We start from the raw sequence: 21,229 nt of genomic DNA on the forward strand, positions 1-21,229 counted from the left end.
CCAGCACTGGTGCTGTAGGGGCACTAATACGCTCACCTGTTTATCTGGAAAGTGGTAGTTGACTATGCACTTAACCAGTAGTATATGCTGATTTTTCTTTGTTGTATCCGGGATTGAACTCAGAGCCTCAGACATGCTAGGAAAGTGCTCTATTCAGTGCCACCTTCCCCTTCTTTTTTTATACTGGGAATGGAACCCAGGGGCACTTAACCACTGAGTTATATCTCCACCACTTTTTATTTTTTGAGACAAGTTCTTGCTAAGTTGCTGAGACTGGTCTTGAACTTGTGATCCTCCTGCCTCAACCTTTGGAACTGCTAGGTATGTGCCACCAGGCCTTGCTGAAATAATGCTTTTAAGGTAGCATGTCTGCATGTACATAGGGGACTGGCTACTCAGATTGAGAGTAATTTCCTGGATATTACAAGAAGTAGTGAAGCTTTAACAATCTGAATTTCAAGTTGAATACCTTCTGAAATGGGGTGGAAGCTTTATTACCAACCTTGATATGAAAATAGATGTAACAACAACTGAAGTGATATTGCCCAGCAAGAGACCAATGTGGCCATGTGTGGTTAGTACCAGGAAATGTTATATAGGGCCAGAGGCAATGTTGGAGGCAATGCACAATTTAACTTATGGATCCTTAAAATATATAAAAATGGCATTCTGAAGGAATGTTATGAATATTCCTTTGTTCTCTAAATACACTTCCACCATCCACCTGGCACTTATCAAATTGAGCTTCTACAAGACATTCTTATGTAAGCACTCCCCTCCAGCTATCTTCCCCACCGGCTGCAGTTGGGTTGTTCTAGGAGAAGATGTGAATCAAGTTGAGTCAATTAGATCTAAAGGAAAGATTCAATCATTTTCATGTTGGAACAATAGTTGCATATGCTAACATACAGAGATAAGAAAAATAATGGTTGCCCATTAATGACACCATATGAAAGCAAAAGATAGTCCTGAGGAATAATCTAAGACAAGAGAAACGAAAAAGAAATCAGAATGTCTTTCAATATGCAAGTGGGTAGTATCTTAGTATCTTTGAGTGTGGCTATATTTGGAACAATTAAACTTTCATTCCATTCCAGGTCATAGTACATACTCTGGGCATCAAAGAAGATCTTTAAAATGAGAGAAATGAAATACATGAGTAGAGGGGAGAAACACAAGAGTTTTCTAAGCACAGTGCAGAACTGGAACACAGGAAGAAAACTGTAAGTGGTGGTTGACAATACTACCATTTACATATCTTAGTAAACCTATCACTAAGTACCAGATTTTTTGTTGTGTTTTGTTTTGGAGGTACTACAGATTGAATCCAGGACCTTATATAGGATAGGCAAGCACTATACTATACAATGAGCTACATTCCCAGCTCTCAGACTTTGTTTGTTTGTTTCTTTGTTTGTTTTGTGCTGCTGGGGATGGAACCCAGGACCTCCACCGTGCTAGGCAAGCACACTTCCACTGAGTCACACCCCTAGCCCTGCCCACTCTCCTGGCCACCCCTCTAAGCATTTTCTTGAATTGTACACTATTGTCTCTTCAACATTTTTTCTTTCTTCTTTTGGAAACTACTTCAATTTTCACTCTGATATTCACAGCTACCCAAGTAGCCCTTGGAAATGAGCAAATGACAGCCCATGTTTATCATAATTCTTTTCCCTTGGCACAGGTGTTGGTTCAGAGATGGATGGGGACACCAGGTGGAACCAATGAAATGGAGTAAGATGATTATTGAGGGATTCAGGAAAGAGGCTTCCTTACTCTTCTGGGGAAGCTTCTGAAAGAAGCATCATCCTGGATAGGAATGATGAATTGGACTCCATTTGTGTGCCATCCATAATCTGAGCATTTGCTTTGCTTGTAGACCAGCATGGTGCCAGTGACAGTCATGCTGTCCCAGAGATTATGGATCCAGATCGCTATGGTTGTCATTGCTGTGGCCAAAGATAGAGAAGCTGGAAGAGGGATCCTTATACCTGTATGCTGTCCCTTCTGCTCCTGTGGGGACTGTGGCTTTCCCGGCAGGTTCCTGGAGAAGCCACCTGAGTTGGGTTCCATGGATTCCATGGGAATGACTCTGATCAGTGGAGAATCAGGGACTGAAAGTTTTGGTGGATACATTTTTCTCCATTTCCCCACCAGCATGGGTGGTCCCCAGACAGAGTAGCTTGTACATATGAACTTTCTAAAGGTGGCCTGTTGTATACTCTCTCTCTCCCCTTTCTAATTGCATTCCTCTTTTTCCTTCTGCATCTCAAATCACGTCCTTGTCCCTAATATAATGTTAATACATAGGTTGTTGTTTTGTTTTGTTTTGTTTTGCCTCAGACTCTGGGAATCCAGGCAAAGAAAGACAGATGTAACCTCATGAATTGTCGATAGTTCTCTTGTGACCAAGGGAAGTAGCATAAAGATCAAGCAGGTTTTGTGAAAATCAAGCAGAGAGGTGAAAGACCCTTGATTACATCATTAACCTGCTGTAGCAAACCAACCTGTGAGCTCGCTATACCTCTGGACTTCCACTTATTTGAGCAGGAGAGAAGTCCATTATATCTAGTTTTCTGTGATTGACAGTTGAATACCTTGTAACTGAAATCCTTCTCTAGCCTCACCTGCATTTGAGATTCTAGAAGACTCTTCCAATCCCCATTATAGCTTTATAATAAATTCCCCCTTTGATCTTAAGGTAACATGGTTTTCTAGTACCTGCCATCAATCAAATCTTAACTGATACACCTGCCTTCCCCTTTTGGTCCAGATGAAATATCATTAGAGACCCTGTTGGAATTCTGGTGCTTTTCACCATTAAAGCAATCAAAATCAATTAAAATATATGGAGTATATCAAGAACCATATATAAAACCGGTTACTTCTATTTTATTTTAACACACACACATAAACAATGCTCTTAAACAATTCTGGAAGTTCTCCCAAATAGAAACCAAACAACAATACCCCCAAATAAGAATAGTTTAAGAATTAATCTCTGCCAAGCCAGCTTTCCCCTAGATGATGGATTTGTTAGTTAATCATTCTGAAGCCAGGATTAGAGCACAGTCAACAGCTTAATAAACCATTCATTTCCTACAGTGCTGAGCATTTTCATGGGCTTTTTACTCTTACACCATAAACAGGACTATAAATTGTATTAGTAATTGTTTTTGAAAAGAATGTCAAGACTTCCCTTCTAAGATGGCGATTTGAGCCTGCACATTTAACTCCTCCCTTTCTTCCCGAGTTCCTATAAAAATGACCAAAACCATATTTTAGAATACAATTAAAAGGTTATTCTGAAAAACCATGCAGAGTGCTTTCAACAGGACAGTTACTGGAGAAATTTGGCAAAATAATACACGTAGGGGTAGACAGATGAAAGAACTATGCCAAGAGTTAGCTAGTGCAAGGAGAAGCCCACCTGAACTTGAACAGGAGTTGTTAGTGGAATCTTGAAGTCTTCTGGAGCAGCAGGGGCTGGGGACAAGGCTGGGGGCAGTGGAGTTTTTAGTGTTTGCAATTCAAAGTCTCTGCTGAAGCAAGCTCCCATGGGGGGCCACCCTGTCTCTTGGAGGAGGAGATAGTGGTCCACATAACTCCAAGTTGCCACAATAAACACAGGAAAAATAAAAATAATAAAACAGGAAAAACAAGAAAAGAACAACAAGGACCTGCAGCGATGCTGAGAGCCTGGCCTACAATCGCATTCACTTCCTGTGGTCATTGTTGGAAACTGGAAAACACTTTCCAATCATTTGCCAGGGCTTGCTGAGCAATTTGCTTCAATCAGGAAGCAGTTTGAGCTTTGCTGATTATATGGAAAAAGCAAAACTGTATTAGGCCTACAGCTGTCAGGAACAGAAAGGGCCTTTTTTTTCCCACCCAAAGATTAAGGCAATAGGATCTAGGGAACTGATTGAAATTTATTGATTTTCAATTGATGAAACATTGACAATGACATTTGATGGTAAAATTACAGCCCTCAGCTCAGAGAATATTGTTTCTCATCCCAGACTCATTGTTGAAGTTGACAAGTAAATGGGTTTCTGGTAAACATGTATTCCATTTTTCAATCTGGACACTAAATTGGTATGTAGCAATAAAGTGAGGCTAATTATAGGAGTCTGAAGGACCTTAAGTCTTGCCTAAGTGTTTTAGAAAGCAGAACTGTGTCTTTTACTTTTGAATTGGCATTAGTTTGTTCAGGAAGAAAGTGCATACCAAAATAACTGGATTCAATTCAATTTAAAAAACACGTATGTGGGTTTTCTGTGAGGCAAGGTACTATATTGAACGTCATATAAATGGAGTCCATTTAAATATCTTCTTCCTCTGCTCCCAGGAAGCTAGCCTTTCTCACTTCAGTTGAAAACAGCTCTTCACGATGAATGATTCAGTTTTATTTCCCCTTGCTGCTGGGAGTGAAGGTGAGGAGCTGAGGAATCACTCTTCTGAACTGATTCCTTAGCATCACCTTTGTCTTCCTCTTTATTCCTGAGCCAAACCCCTCCCAGTCCTTCACAAAATGTGCTATAACAAAACTTGAATTATTGTTTTTTGTTTTTTTCGGGAGTGGGGTGGTATCAGGGATTGAACTCAGGGGCACTCCCCAGCCCTATTTTGTACCTTTTAAAAATGTATTTGTTTGAATTAGGTACATGTGACAATGCATCTCAATTCATAGTACACAAATGGAGCACAACTTTTCATTTCTCTGGTTGTATGCTACATATAGAGTCTCACCATATGAGCAGTCATACATGTACCTAGGGTTATGATGTCCATTTCATTCCACCATCTTTCCTGCCCCCATGCCCTCTCCTCTCCCCACCCTTCCCTTTGCCCAGTCAAAGTGCCTCCATTCTTCCTATGCTCCCCACCCACCACTATGGATCAGCATCCACTTATCAGATAGAACATTTGGCCTTTGGTTTTGGGGGATTGGCTTACTTTGCTTAGCATGATATTCTCCAACTCCATCCATTTACCTGCAAATGCCATTATTTTATTCTCTTAATGATGAGTAATATTCCATTGTGTATATATAGCACAGTTTCTTTATCCATTCATTTATTGAAGGGCATTTAGATTGGTTCCACAGTTTAGCTATTGTGAATTGAGCTGTTATAAATATTGGTGTGGCTGAATCACTATAGTATTCTGATTTTAAGTCCTTTCCGTAAAGACCAAGAAGTGGAATAGCGAGGTCAAATGGTGGTTCCACTCCAGGTTTTCTAAGGAATCTCCATACTGCTTTCCAAATTGGTCCTACCAGCAATGTATGAATGTACCTTTTTCCCCCACATCCTTGCTAACATTTATTATTGCTTGTATTCTTGAAAATTACCATTCTGACTGGAGTGAGGTGAAATCTTAGAGAGTTTTGATTTGCATTTCTCTAATTACTAGAGAAGTTGAACATTTTTTGCATCTATTTATCGGTCAATTGTGTGTCTTCTGCTGAGAAGTGTCTGTTCAGTTCCATAGCCCATTTATTGATTGGATTTGTGTGTGTGTGTGTGTGTTAAGTTGTTTCGAGTTCTTTATATATCCTGTAAATTAGTGCTCTATCTGATGTGCATGTAGTAAAGGTGTTCTACTCTGTGGGCTCTCTCTTCACATTATTGATTATTTCCTTTGCTGAGAAAAAGATTTTTGGTTTGAATCCATCCCATTTATTGATTCTTGTTTTTATTTATTGTGCTATAGGAATCTTATTAAGGAAGTCAGGACCTAATTCAACATGATGAAGATTTGGGCCTACTTTTTTTTCTATTAGGCACAGGATCTCTTGTCTAATTCCTAGGTCCTTGATCCACTTTGAGTTGAATTTTGTGCATGGTGAGAGATGGTGGTCTAGTTTCATTTTGCTGCATATGGATTTCCAGTTTTTCCTGCACCATTTGATGAAGAGGCAATCTTTTCACCAATGTACATTTTTGGCACCTTTGTCTAGTATGAGATAACTATATTTATGTGGGCTTGTCTGTGTTTTCGATTCTGTATCAATGGTCTACTTGTATATTTTGGTGCCAATGCCATGCTGTTTTGTTACTATAGTTTTGTAGTATAGTTTAAGATCTGGTATTGTGATGCCTCCTGCTTTACTCTTCTTGCTTAGGATTGCTTTGGCTACTCTGGGTCTCTTATTTTTTCAAATGAATTTCACAATTGCTTTTTCTATTTCTATGAGAAATGTTGTTGGGATTTAAATTGGAATTGCAATAAGTCTGTATAAGGATTTTAGTAATAGGGCCATTTTGACGATATTAATTCTTTCTATCCAAGAATAAGGGAGATCTTTCCATCTTCTAAAGTCCTCTTCAATTTCTTTCTTTAGTGTTCTATAGTTTTCATTGTAGAGGTCTTGCACCTCTTTTGTTAGATTGATTCCCAAGCCTTATTTTTTATTTTATTTAGAGACAGGGTTCTTATTGAGTTGCTTAGTGCCTCGCTTTTGCTGAAGCTGGCTTTGAACCCTCAACCCTTTTGCCTCAGGCTCTGAAGCTGCTGAGATTATAGGCATGCTCCACCACTCCCAGTGCAAAACTCGAATTAAAAAAAAAAAAAAGAATGGGTCTTAAACTTCAGAGACTTAGTGTCCTTATCTGTAGAATGGGGTTAATAATTCATCCCCAGTAGTATTACATGAGGAATTGATAAGAGCATGAATATGAAACCATGTTTTTAAAGCTATAGCCCATTTAGGAGCACAGAGGCAGACTGGGCATCTAGCATCCACATTGACTGTATGACTTTGAGAGGATTTTTAAAATCTTTATCTTCCTCAGCTTCCCTATCTGGGGCTATAAATGAGGATATAAAAGTGTCCATCCATCTTACATGATTTTTTTGAGAGAATTAAGTGAACGACTGACTATATGTCAAGTTCTTAATGAGTAAATTAGTAGAGACATTGGTATTCAAAGTGAGTCCCTTTGCACACTGAGCTGGGACCTCAGTCCCTATGAGGGTTTTAACCCCCACACACCCAGATCCTCCAACAGAGAAGACAGAGTTGTGTGGAGGTGAAGAGCCCAGGCATCAGAGGCCAAAACACCTGGGTTTGCATCCTGGCTACTTTCCCTTGCTGAGCCTCAGTTTTCCCTGTGAAAATGGGTGCAATGAGAATATTAGTAAAAAGTCACTGCATTGATGGAGATTAAAACAACACCTGGCTCAGAGCAAGGATAATGTAATAAGTGGGAGTATTGATTTATAACAAGGCTGATTCCTGTAACTTTCAGAGACAGAGGCATCTCATCCCTTGTACTTATCCTGTGATTCTTACTTCCCTCATAGTAAATCCCCTCCAGAAGTGGGGCTGGGCACTGACCTGCACCATCACAGAAGGTGCACCACTCTTCAGTTTGTGTTCCCTTTCTACTTACCAAGTGTATTAGCCAGGGTTTCCCAGACATGGAATATAGGATATATGAAGGGAAGTTCATCAGGGAAATTGGCTTCCAGGCTGAGAAGATGATGGGCCATCTGCAAGTTGGAGAATCAGAGAAGCCAGTAGTGGGCTCAATCCAAGTCTGCAAGCCTCAGACCTAAGGAAGCAGATGGCATGGCCCCCAGTCTGAGGACAAAGTTCCAAGGGGAGATGGAGAGAGACTTTGCTTTCACCTTTTCATTTTTCATCTGGGCCCCCAGTGGAGTGGATGGTACTGTCCCACATTGATTCCTTGAGGGGCCTTCCCCAAAGTTAACCATCACATCAAGTCCAGGCTCAATTAGAACACACACCTGGTATATAGATCAGAAGGAAACACAGCCCTGCCAATCACCAAGTTCCTGGAGACCACCTAGCTCTCCAAGCCCAGGTAAGTGAGGAAAAGAGATAATGATGCCCTCAAGGCTTTCAAGCAAGATTTTCAAACTGAATCTATTGTGTAGAGAAAATTGCCTGAAAGTGAGAAAGGCTAATTTGACTGGCTGGGAGACCCGGAATATCACCTCTGGCAGTGGCTCTTGTTTAACAATTAAAAAGAGAGAGAGAAAGATTCAAAGCTCAGGTAATACCTATCAACATTTAGATTTACTTAATTGTAAACTGTATATTTCACAGTCATGGGACTGCCTAAGGAATCTGCATAAATGGATTCTATGGTATTCCCCCCAACGCCGCCCCCCAGGGACTAGTCTGGTTCTTACTTGATCCCTTGAGGCCAGGGACTTTAAAACCACATCTTCAGTTCTGTCCTATTTCATAAGCATGTAACCTGTGTGGTCACAGAGTCCCAGGACTCGGAATGGACCTGTACTTCATTGAACATTCTGCTGTCCTGGTTTATGGAATTCTTTTTTTTTTTTTTAACTGTTTGTTGCTTGGTTTTAACAAGGAGTCCCACATTCTCATTTTGCATTTGGACTCTGGAAATTATGTAGCTAGTTTTGTTCCCACTACCTAGCCCAGTGTCTATTGTCTAGTAAATGCTTATTGATTATTAGGGACAAGTTTGTTCCCACTGATGTATAATACACTCCCTAACTCTTCATTAGCAGTATATTCAAAGCATTTGATATCTTCCTATGTTAGAAAACCAGCTCAAAGGCAATTGTAAGCCCCAAAATTATACCTGAAACTTAGAAACCTAATTTGATGTATTAAATACCAGTGACTAGCAAATATGGTCCCTCCCCAAATAGAAGCAATTTACAAATCTTCCTTTTGCTTGATAGTGACAGCTCCTAATAATGAAAAAAAGCTCACAGGAAAAACAGATCAAAAGTGCTGGATATAGACTGCTGCCCAAGCAATGTGTTAAAGTTACTGAGGTGATGCTATTCATATCTTAAGAAATGAATATTCAGATCCCATTCAAATGGAGTTCTCAGGGGGAAAGTGCCCTTTATAGATCAATTGATTTTTCTGAAGTTGCATTACCAGTTAGTTACAGGATATTTACTCTGGTTTGTAGTTTGGGAACCAGGGGATGTATCTGAGAGCTAAAAAGCAGGGCAGCCTGCAGAATTGTAATCAGGAGGTTGATGATAAAATCATTAAAAGAAATAAAGTGGAATCCACTAAAATTACAACCACAAAACACCCCAAGAAATAAGTGGGATCCCTAAAGAAAGAACCTAATGGAATTGAATACTGAGATGATGTAATGCATTGAACTTCACCTTCAATTCAAAAGGATTCAGTTAGCAAAGCAAAACCACTGTGTATGTTAAATAAAACATTCCTATTTGAAAACAAGGTGGTGATGGTGTTGGTGAGTGACTAATGTTTTACATACAATACAGGATAAAGGAAAAAAGATGTAACATTCCTTCTAAGCGCCTTTTTTTTTTTGTATCTGTCTATGAACTTTCATCATTGACACTTTCCAGCAGCCTCTGTCAGATCCAGGCAGCAGCTGAGAGCTTTCAGAGGAAAGAAAGGCTAAGGCTTACCAGCAACAGCATCCATAGTGACTACAGCAGAAATAGAACCAGGAATAGAGAAGGCCAGGTAGGAAAGGAGACTCTAGAAAAGAGACAGCAGCTGTCAAGACCTGCATAAAAGACTGCAGGCAGGGTAAATGCACCATTGAGCTACACCAGAAATAGTCATGAACACCTGAAGGTGACTTTTCTGGGGATACATTTAAGTTGGAAGTTGTTCCCTCCAGGCAAAAGCCAAATCCCAGATATAATTCCTCTTTTAGCTAAAGCAGGAGCACAAGTTAAAAAAAAAAAAGTAAAGAGAATATTCACAGCAAAATACTATATGTCACAGAGCTTGAGTGTTGGCAGATGGAAACAGGGTTCTCTGTAATTCGTGTTAAAAATCTTTGAATAAGGAAATTCCATGAGACCATAAAGAATACAAATGGGGAAAGGAAAGAAGGTCAGACAATGAGAAGGATGAAAGAACAGGAAGCAAGCCAGACCAGAGCTGAGACGGCTTTTGAAGCCATAGCTTGCCTTGGGTTCTCACTATGGACTGGGAAAGACAGAGTAAGAGTTAACATCAAAACCATAGTATTGTATTTGTAGTTTGTTTATGATACTTTAGGTTGACAGTTGAACAAACTACATGTTGTTCTCATCTAGCATAGAGAACAACATAAAATTCAATATTAGACATTTGTATCCTAAAGTTCTGAAGCCCCTCCCACCATAGGGTCCTTAATACTGGCCATCCTTTCCCCAAGACCCACCCATTCCATGTAAATTGCTTCTCCTGCCACTGAAACCCCTTTGGCCTTCTAGTATTCATCTAAACCCTTTCCCCTCCTCCCAGGGAGTTTCCAAAGCCTACTCCCAAATTCCTGTGCTTTTTAAAGCTGTGAAACTCTGCCTAAATGTTTTCTACCTGGGCTATGTCTAGAAGGAAGGCCATGACTTTCAAAGTGAAACAAAGCCTTCAAGGTGTTTTTCTAAATCAATAGTGAAATTTCCTCCCACCCTTGTCCTGGCCCAACAGTTCAAACTCCAGGTGATTCTTTAAAATGGTTGTTTTCTACTTTACAAACTGCTGTCAGTAAATATTCTTCTAAAATAATATTTGTAAATGTAGGCATATAATGCAATCCCATGGATGTGATGCTTTAACAACACAATGCCCTGTTGTTGGATGTTTCAAGTTATTTAATACTATTGCCAATATAGTTTAATACTATTGCCAATATTTTGCTCTCATAAACAGGGCTTAAAAATATATTTGTATTCATAGATCCTTTTTGGTTCATAAGCATGATGATTGGGTGTTCACGCTGCCATGTGAGATGTGCCTCCCTCTGAACCTTGCTACAATGTCAGCACCTTACCTTTCTGACATGAAAAACAAGCAAACTTCTATTTATATGATTTCATGCGTGTAAGATTATTTTCATATTGTAAATATTTTGAAGTTATTATATAAAAATTATAAATGTAAAGCAAAATTTTGAAGTTTTTTGCATATATCTTTAATGACTTGCAGAAAGCTTTACAAATGTATGAAATATGAATGTTTCTGTATATTTAGCCACTCTGGAGACTGGAGTTTTTAATAATTTAGTGACTAAATAAAAATAAGTATGTAGTTATAGAATTATTAATTATCATAAAATATATAAATTATAAATTATTAAGTTAATGGTCTTAATTGGCATAGGTATAGAAGAAAAATTAAAATTTGACAAAAAATTATTTCATCAGGAATTTATATAAAAAGTAATTCCAAGTTTATTTCTTGCTATTGATAACTGTGGTGAGCATCAGCCTCAAGGTAAAATGAGGTTTGATGTATTTTATAGAGTCAGATGGAATGGTCCAAAAGTTTTAAAAAGTGAAGGTATTGAAAGGGTTTTCTTATCAAAAGAGCTTCAGTTGAGTGAATGGTCTCATTCATCTGCATCAAGGCAAGAAGATTATGTTGAAGGACCGTGGCTCAATATCATCGATATATATTGACACATGTCATCTTTAAAGGCCACACTCCCCCACTGCCCCTGTACCAACCTTTTGATCCAGTCAGGCTTGAAAGATAATAATTATAATTTCTTTTTAACTCACAATAAATAGATGAATACTTTCTTCTAAATGTATTAAAATGTTACAGACAGGAGACTTTCACTTCTAGCTATGATAAAATAGCCTGTATCAGATTAACTTTGTCTTGAAAATATATAATTATGAGATAAAGTTTAGGACCAGAAAGTGCAGTTTTTTGAAGGAATCGGAGAGCAACCAAAGCATCTAGGACTTCAAAGACCCAACTAGAAATAAAGGGAAATGCATTGGCACGACTTCTTCACTCACTGAAGCATCTTTTCCTCTCAGAATATTTGCTGAAGAGCAAATTCTATAGCATAATGATTGCTTCAGTCTCACTGGGATGGAGAGAGAAAAAGTTAGAATCCAGAGCAAACAAGGGCATGTGCCAAGACCCCAGAAAAAGGCCCAGAGAAGCAAATCTGACATTTTTCACTCACTGTCCCATTGAAACACTTGCTGGTTACCAAACTGATTATTCGTACATCTTCAGGGCAGGAGCTGGCAAGCTCAGCAGAAGGCAGCTTCTATGAGGCTAAAAAGCTAAGCAGAAATTTTGACAGTCTCACAGCGCATGGGGAGATGAAAGCTTGTTCAGAGGCTGCCAGGGAGGAGTGGTCCCAGAAAATACCATACACTTTCAATCCAGATCCTTAAGGGACTATGCCAAAGAGTAAAACAGACTAAATTAGCTAGACTTCAAAAAGCCCAAAGAAGGACCTTGACTGGATTGGTGTGATTTTCTGGACTATCTCTGCCTAAGATAAATTCTCTCTGTGGGAATTCTCTCTGTAAATAAATCCCTCTGTGGGAAGTTAATGCCATTCATACCTTCTGCAATTTTTTTGTATGTAGTTTTCAGAATGCAATGAAATAGGCCTACCAGTTAAAAAAAAAAAAAAATCATTAGCCATGCCAGAAAAAAAGGAACAATTAAAATACAATGCTAAAAGACAAAATATACATTAGATACAACTCATTGCCTGGAAGCTTTTGAAGTTATTAGACATAGACTTTAAACAAGCAAGATTAATACATTCAAAATGTATATGACATGATGCAGAATTTCACCAGTCTATAAAGTTAAAAGACCAAGAAAGATAATAATCAAATTTAAAATTCAATGAATGGGTATTAACATAGCCAAAGAGAATACTGGTGAACTAGAAGAAACTTCAGTAGAAAACATATCAATTAATACAGAAAACATATCAATTAATACAGAAAAAAGAAAAAGAGATGTATGGAACACAATAAAAGGGTATAGCATAAGTGTGATTAAAATTTTGGAGAGAAATGAGAGGATGAGGTAGAAGGAATATTTTAGGAGATATTTACCAAAATTTTTCTAAGATTTAAAGAAATACCCAATCACATATTTAAGAAGTCCTATGGTTCCCATGCAAAGAATATACAAAGAAAACGACTGGAAGGCACACTGTAATAAAATACGAGAGAGGAAGGGAGAAATGGGGACAGAGAGACACACACACACACACTCACACACACAGATACAGACAGACCCTTTAAAGCAGCCAGAGGAAATAAAGGGAAAAGATGCTATTAACTTCAAAGGCACAACATAAAATAGGATATAACAATGGTTTTTAAAGTATTAAAAGAAACAGCTAATAATCTCAAGTTCTGTACCTAACAAAAATATTCTTCAAAAGTTGAGATGATACAAGGACATTTAAGACAAAAAAACCAAGAGGATTAACTACCAGTCCAGCTACATCAAAAGATTTACCAAAAGGGGTTCTCCTGGAAGAAAGAAATGATTCCACACGGAAGAATAGTACTATAAGTAGGACTAAAGAGTATTCTAACAGGTAAAAACCTAGCTGAATCTCAGTGGATAGTATCTGTGTAAAATAACAATAGTAGCTTGGCAAAGAAAAGAGCACAACAGGCAGAAAGGGAATAAACAGGGCTAGGGTGTTGGAAGATCCTTACATTGTCCAGGAAGTAGTCAGTGTTCTAGTTTATATCACCCTGAAATGATTCAAGAAAACTTGTTATAATCTATAGGGTAATAATTAAAACAAAAAGTTAAAAGAGTAAGGAATTATGAAATAACAGAGGACAGAATGGAAGGATAAAAATGATTGATTTAAAAGGAACAATATATAGGAAAATAGGAAAGGGGTATAATCATCAATTTTAACAAAGTTATATGTTCAACTGAATGGCTATACATTCCAGTAAATTGGCAATAATTATGGATAAATGTACAATTAAATTTTGTTTACAAGACACTTTTATGATAAGGACAGAGAAAGTTTGAAAGGAAATAAAGATGAAAAGAAACCATTTGAATATAAAACAAATAATTAAGTAGCTTTAATTATATCAGATAAAGTAGACTTTAAAGAAAGGAGTATTAGAAGAAATAAATTTGTGTCTAATGACATACATGTGATATGTATATATTACATGTAATGATGTATAATATACATGGAAATCTGATACATCTAAATGTAGAAATGGCAAATCCTCAACTCTTGTAATAAAATAACTAGTAATTTAAAGTATCAGTAAAGATATATAGTAGATTCAAAAAACAAGTTCGTGTATTTTCCCAATCAACTAATTAATTGCAGAATAAACACACCTGTCGATAAATTTATAATACCCTTAAAACTGGCTATATCCTGGGCCCTAGTGGAACTATCAATAAATGACAAAAAATTAAATTAAATACAAAATAGAAGATAAAAAAGAGTGTATCGTCATGATCTTGGCAGCAGAAAATTGGAACACTACACTACTCTAACATCTGGTTCAGATATGCATGATGTATCTCAGCAGTTCTACACAGTTTTCTCTGCTTATTCCAACCTACTCTGATGTGATGTTTTGTTTTGTTTGTTTGTTTTGGTACCAGGGATTGAACTCAGGGGCACTCACTACTTAGCTGTATCTCCAGGCCCTTTTTATTTTTCATTTTGAAACAGGGCCCCACTAAGTTGCTGAGGCTGACTTTGAACTTGTGATGTTCCTACCTCAGCCTCCTAACTGCTGGGATTACAGTTGTGTACCACCACGTGCAGGTCCTTTCTTATTGTGTATTTACTTCTCTTATAATTACCACCATGTAGTTCAGCACTCACATTATAAATGGCTGTTATTCTTGCAAGCAGCAAGTTCATTAGTTTCTGCTCCTATTTTCAGTAGCACCCGAGTTAATGTTGGACACATAACAGGCACTCCATCACAGAGAACTCAGGTGGTCCCAAGTCTCTTTGCCTTTCTATGACTTTGCACTCCAGTCCTGTCATTCATTTAAAATTAAGACTGGCCCAGGTGTTACCTAAAACCAAAGCACAATACTAAGCTTGAAGGCTGCAAAGTTGTTTAGATCTCATCTTATGCTAGACAGAGAGAGAGAGAGAGAGAGAGAGAGAGAGAGAGAGAGAGAGAGAGAGAGATATCTCATAATTTTTTAGGGGAGACATGAGAACAGGTAATGATTTTATTTTTCAAGAAAGCATGGGATGTGTGTTATGGAAATGGCTATAATTTAAGTTCTAAGAGAAGAAAAATTGAAAAAATAATGTAACTTCTACCTAGGCTAATTAAGAAGAGCATTTTGAATAAGTGACATAAGGCCAGTAGACTGGCCCTAAAGACTGTAACAGGGAATCCCAAGTGGAGCAAAACCTAATGAACATTTTTTTAATTGATGTATTATGTTTCCAAGACAGTTGTCAAACACATTTCTTCTGAAATAATTAGAGAATTTCTTTAACCAGAGAAGACAGCTTGCTGGGACTACACAGTAGGTGACACCAGAAGAACAGAATGGTGAAGGAATTGCAAGTGAATTTTATGGCCTTTAAAGCCACCAGAGGATTATGCTAGCAGAACCTCTTACCTTTTTTGTGTAGGACATGCCTCTTTTCTGTTGGCCCCTTCCAGCTCCAGGGAAGAAGCTATTGCAACATACCTGCTTTTGTTCTTCTTAAGTCCTCTACTGCCTCTGTGAAATTGAATAAAGAAGTTACATTATTTTTTTAATTGAAAGAAGAAGTCAGGATTTAAAACTCTTGTCAGAGATTAACAGAAATTTAGGAAGATATAGAAGAGCCCTGAATTCCTCCATGCTAGTATAACATAGCAGCTGAGTTGCAAACTCAAATGTCTATAGGCAGTAAGAATGGAAAAGAAAAGGGTGGGTAGAAGGGTGAACTGAATGTAAAAATAGTGACAGCCCTAATATCCTAAGAAATGGCACCTGACACTTGGACTGTAATTTAAGGTGAATTCTCAGGCCCTACCCAGACCTACTGAATAAGAAACTCTGGGCTAGGACCCAGCAATCTGCGATGACTTGGATCGATGGTAACATTGAGAACTAGTGCAGAGAGGGATAGTGAATACAGTGGCAAATTGTAGGGCTCATGCCCCATGGAAAGAAAAAACATTCAGCTTGTTTGATTTTTTCCTTATAGGATGTGGAAATTATACTGCTGGACCTTTCTATTTTGTAAGGATAAATCATAAATCTAAATTTTTATGTGATATCTTCTGAGTTTTCTGTTGGCCATCATTAAAAAAAAAGAATCTCTAGTGACCAAATAGAATTATTTTACCATGGGCTATTAATAGGCTATTAATCTCTAGAATAGTAATTAAAAACATAGACTCTAGATTCAGGTAATGTAAGTTAAAATTCCAGCTTTTCTTACTGTATGGGTGAATGCAAAGCTAGTTGTTTAACCTCCCCAAGTGTTGCTTTCCTCCTGTGTAAAAGGCATGGTAATGTACATGTTCCCTAGGGTCCTTGTGAAGATACAACGAGGTGAGTTGTACAGAGTACTTATTCAAGCTCCTGGCACATAGCAAGTGCTCAATGATACCTTTGTTATTACTTAGCTCAAGAACGGAATATGCTGGGTCTGTTGGGAAAAGAATGGAATCTGAGCCAGAGGAATAGGGAAATGGTTGGCTTCTGTAGGCTGGTCCCACACACCTGTCCAGAGCATGTGCCAGCCTTATGCAAGAAGTAGGTTGTGCTAATATTAAGAAAAAGATTAGTTTGATGGATGTAGCCCTCCGATAGATTTCTATAAGCCTCAATGTTTTCCATGTCAAATCATTCATATACGGCCAGAACCCAGCTTGGGCCAAGAATAAGGGACCTGTCAAGTCTTAAATTTCTAGGAGCCCAAATAAGCCAGGTACATTCAAAGTACAAATGTAAGAGTGGATAGGTGACCTGTGGCAGAAGCTAAGACCCAGCCAGAGGTCAGTATGCCTGAGTATATTGGGAGAGAGAAATGGAAAAAAAAAATAGAAAGTGGTATGATCTAGAGGATTAGTTGGCACTCAGGGATTATTGGTAGCAGAGCAAATGCCAAGTCTGTGGGCAGACAAGATAAACTCCAGGCCCCACATCTGGAAGGGTTGGGGCAACTGATAGACTCCCAGTCTTAATCTAGACCAGCTCAGTTCCCAGGCATGAATGAGCCAGAGGTGGAAGGCGTCAGGGACTCCTGCTGTAAGGAGTGAGAAAGCTGAGACTTGATAGACTGGGATGCAATGGGGTGTCATTTATTTTTCTAGGAGGCAAAAAGTCATAATGCCACATCAAGTGTCAACTTTGGATCACAGTATAGGGTGCATTGAAAGAGGAATAAGGGGGGAAAAGATTGTTGCATTATTCTTGGTCAGAGATGGCAGAATCTCAGCATTTGGACCACAACTCCTCTCTCCTAGACCCATGACATATATCACTAAGAGATTAAAACATTCTGTAGATTTCAGACAACGCATCAGAATTCTACTCTACGCACCAGCAGGTGGAAACTGGCGTACAAATCCCCTAGTTTGGGTGTCAATTGCTATGAAGAAATGATAACGGGGGTGAGAAGGAAAAGGTCATTTGGAATATTTTGTGAAAATAATCAAAAGAAGTCAATGCCTAAATTTTAGGTAAGCACAAGATACAGTAAGCATGAACAAAGTCCAAGTGACAAATCACAGTAAGACTTTATGTCTTAAGAAATGGGAGACTATTTCTATTTTGCTTTAAAAGTACAACTCCAGCTTTTTCCTCTCTAAAGCACCTGGCCTGCCCTTCCCAGGCTGCTATACTCCTCCTATACTGTTCTGCATCTACTCATATCTTAGCATTTCTCATGCTCTACTTTAATAACTGGGAACATCTCTTGTCCACCAGTCCATGAGTTCCTCGAAAGCCAGGAGCTTATTTATTTATTTAAATTTTTAGTTCTGGATGGACATGCTACCCTTATTTTATTTATTTATGTGGTGATGAGGATCAAACCCAGTGCCCTATGCATGTGAGGCAAGCACCCTACCACTGAGCCACAACCCCAGCCCCAAGCCAAGAGTTTTTGACTACAGCATAATGCCATTTTCTCAAAAATAAACAAACTAACAACCACCCCTCAAAAAATTTTTAAAAAGTGAGCTAATTGATGGAGAAAAGATGATGAGATACTGTTTGAGGTCCTGGCAGGACAGACAGGTAGAGGTGTCACTGCAGTTCAACATGCCAACATTCCTCCAACAGCAATGGCTCATGAACTCGGAGTCTCAATGTACAGTGCTTTGGGAAGATGCAAACACTGTATTGGATGCTTTGTTCTTGAGAAGTTCAGAAGATAATGGAGGTGTGGACACCCACACATGACTAACAAGGACACGTATAACCAAAACAAACAGAAACCACACACACAGAGATTTAGGGAAAGGATGGACGTTTGTTGAAATGAGGCAATTCATGGAAGCTGAAGGTAGAACTCAAAGAAGTTCTGAGCATGATGACAACACCAGAATATGACCTTCATATACATGGGTAGTTGTCCAAAAAGTCCATTCTTGTCCTGATGTCACCATCAATCATATTCTAGGCATTGTTTCTGTAGTCAAAATCTCTTTGCTCTCAAGGAATTCACAGACGGGGTTGAGGTGGAGGAGGTAAGAGTCATACCAAGTAATTACAATGCAGCATGAGAAACAATGAGATATGAGCATGCATAGAACAATATAAGTACACATAGTGGAGTCTAACACAGCCTGAGAGGGGCAGGACAGGTGCCCTAGGGACAATGAAGCTGGAGCTACCTATACTTTCAAAGCTAAATAGAAAGAATGGTCCATGTCAGGCACAGTGGTGCATACCTGTAATCCTAGTGATTTGAGAGGCTGAGGCAGGAGGATCTCAAGTTCAAGGACAACCTCAGCAACTTAGTGAGACCCCTTCTCAAAATAAAATTAAATACAATGGGCTGGGGGTGTAGCTCAGTGGTAAAGTGCCCTTAGGCTCAATCCCCAGTATTAAAAAAGAAGGAGGAGGAGAAGAAAAGGAAGGAAGGAAGGGAGGGTGGGAGGGAGGAAGGTTGGCCATATATCCATTGTGTCCATTCATTCACATGTCAGGTTTCCCAGGTATCCTAGACAGCTCCCAGCAGCAACAGAGAGGTGTGTAGGTGTGGAGTACGACTCCGAGTGGGTCCTTTAGTGTGGTTCCTCAGCCTTGATCCTGGAAATGGGCCAGAAAATTTTGAATCACCTTTTATTTACTTACTCATTCATTCATCCTCCCCCCTCCCCGCCCTGCCCAGGCATGCAGCATTCATAGCTAAACTACTGTAATTCTTAGATGCTGGCTGGCTTCCAGAGTAACCTAAGTAGACTTACCACCTTTCAGGGCAAGCACTCCAAAGAATCTTTATGCACCCATATTCCCCAAGTCATCTCTATCTGAAAAATGAAAGGAAAGTTGATCTCATAAAGTTGTGAAAACCAGGGTTTGTTGTTGTTTGTTTTTTCACTGTTATGTTTCCCAGCTTTTTAAAAGTTAATTTTTGTAAGGTTATTTTTAATTTTGGTGAAAAACAAAAACATAAAATTTGCCATCTTAACCACGTGTGTGTATCGTTCAATAGTGTTAAATACATTTGAAGTTGCTTTACAACCGATCTCCAGATTCTTTTCAACTGGAACTCCATCCATCAAACAACAGCTCCCATTACTTCTTCTCCTGCTGCTCGTAATCACCATTCCACTTTTTCTTTTAATTTGACTACCTGAGGTGTCCTCAATAAGTTAAATCATACAGAATTTATCTTTCTGTGACTGTTTTATTTCACTTAGTAGGTTTTCAAGACTCATTCAGGTGGCAGCTTATCAGAATTCCCTTCCTTTTTAAAGCTGAATAATATTCCATTGTGTGTATGCCCCACATTTATCATCTGTTGATGGTCATTGGAGTTACTTCCAACTCTTAGCTTTTGTGAATGATGCTGCTATCAGCATGGGAGCACAGAGAGGTTTTTGATATCCTACTTTCAAGTCCTGGAGTATACACCCAGAAGTGGAATTTGTTGGGTCATATAGAAGTTCAATTTTAAAATGTTTAATGGAACCCTCATCATTTCCTATTTTTCATTAGGATTGCCCAACTTTTAGCGAAGGTGGCCATAATTTATCATGTCAGTCAGGGCTAGGTAGACTCCCTAAGAGTCTGAGCCCCATTACCTCCTGATCTGGTGAAGGGCCATCCTCCCACCATCCTTATGGAGAAGGAGGCAGCTTTCCCCATGCACTCATGCCATTCACAGGCAGGAAACAATCATGCAGAGCAACTGAATCATAATGGGAGGCCCAAGCATAGAATGAACTCACCCACCCCAGCTGCTGGGTTGCCAGCTTATCTCTGCTCCTTACAGAGAACAGTCTCTCCATTTGTCTGGGGACTCTGCTCCATTTGGAACCTGTTTGGGCTGATGTTAGACCCTTAGAATCAGTGACACCATGACCCTTGATTTCCAATAGGATCCCATTAAATTCCCACTTGCAATCCTATTAAATTCCATTTTTGCTGGCCCTCAATGGTTATTCCCTATCTTTACTATTGATGCAGCTTTTGGGATGTCATTAGTTCCTAGAGGGAGGGTCTTCTTTGACTTAGAAGTCCATAAGTTCTCTTCTGCGAAAAAGCAGTTAGCTCTGCTATTAGAATGAATTAGATCTTCGCTGTCAGCTGGAGGTAAGTGAATTAGAAGCTAGAGAAACACAAACTGTTAATCCTTCCACAGCAAGTGCCCAAATGTTTAGACCCTCATAATGATTACACATTGTTTAGAATGGAATTAAATAAGAACTTGAATGTCAACACTGGACCTAACAATTTCATTTGCATGCAAAAGAGTTTCCACCACAACTCAAGGTTTAGGATCTTTTTGAAAACCACACCTTTGTCCAATAATCTGATAAAGATAAGAAGAAGGAGAAGACTTGGACATCACCAGAGAATCTTGTGCATATGCTCAAAGACATCCTGCTTCCCAGTCTGACTCACCTTCCTGACACGCCAGACCTGATAATTCCCAAGAGACCTATTGTTCAGTGAAGGCCCCTAAGGCCAAGTGAGAAAGTGATTTTACTTGCTCAGTTTATTATAACCCACAGCAGCAAGTCTGAAAAAGGCAAATGGTTATGTTTTCCCTGATCCTGAGGGTTCTGTCCACTGTATCACAGAATAACTGAAAATCTTCTCCCAGAATGAAGTTTCCTGCTCTGGAATTGTTGCAGTGCTAATGTGAGGGTGAGGGGGATGTGTATCCACCCATCTTGCTTTAATTTCATTTCCCAAGTGCCTCTGACAGACTGAGCATCTTTCTAGACCAAATGGGGGTTTCACAGTTAAAGACACATATTTTTCCTTTAACCTGACCCCTGAAATGTACTGAAGAAAGAGTCATCTATTCCAGTA

General features: G+C 38.9%; 1 non-coding gene across 1 annotated transcript; it reads left to right on the top strand.

The window, feature by feature from the left end:
- Positions 1-10,678: 10,678 nt before the first annotated feature.
- LOC124100640 (small nucleolar RNA U13) lies at positions 10,679-10,782 on the top strand. Its single transcript, XR_006854367.1, has one exon. It is a non-coding gene; the product is annotated as a small nucleolar RNA U13 (small nucleolar RNA).
- The last annotated feature ends 10,447 nt before the right edge of the window (positions 10,783-21,229 follow it).

This window comes from Marmota monax, unplaced genomic scaffold (assembly GCF_021218885.2).
Source record: "Marmota monax isolate L192 unplaced genomic scaffold, Marmota_monax_Labrador192_F-V1.1 WCK01_AAM20220418_F8-fsc00130, whole genome shotgun sequence".
Classification (NCBI taxonomy): domain Eukaryota; kingdom Metazoa; phylum Chordata; class Mammalia; order Rodentia; family Sciuridae; genus Marmota; species Marmota monax.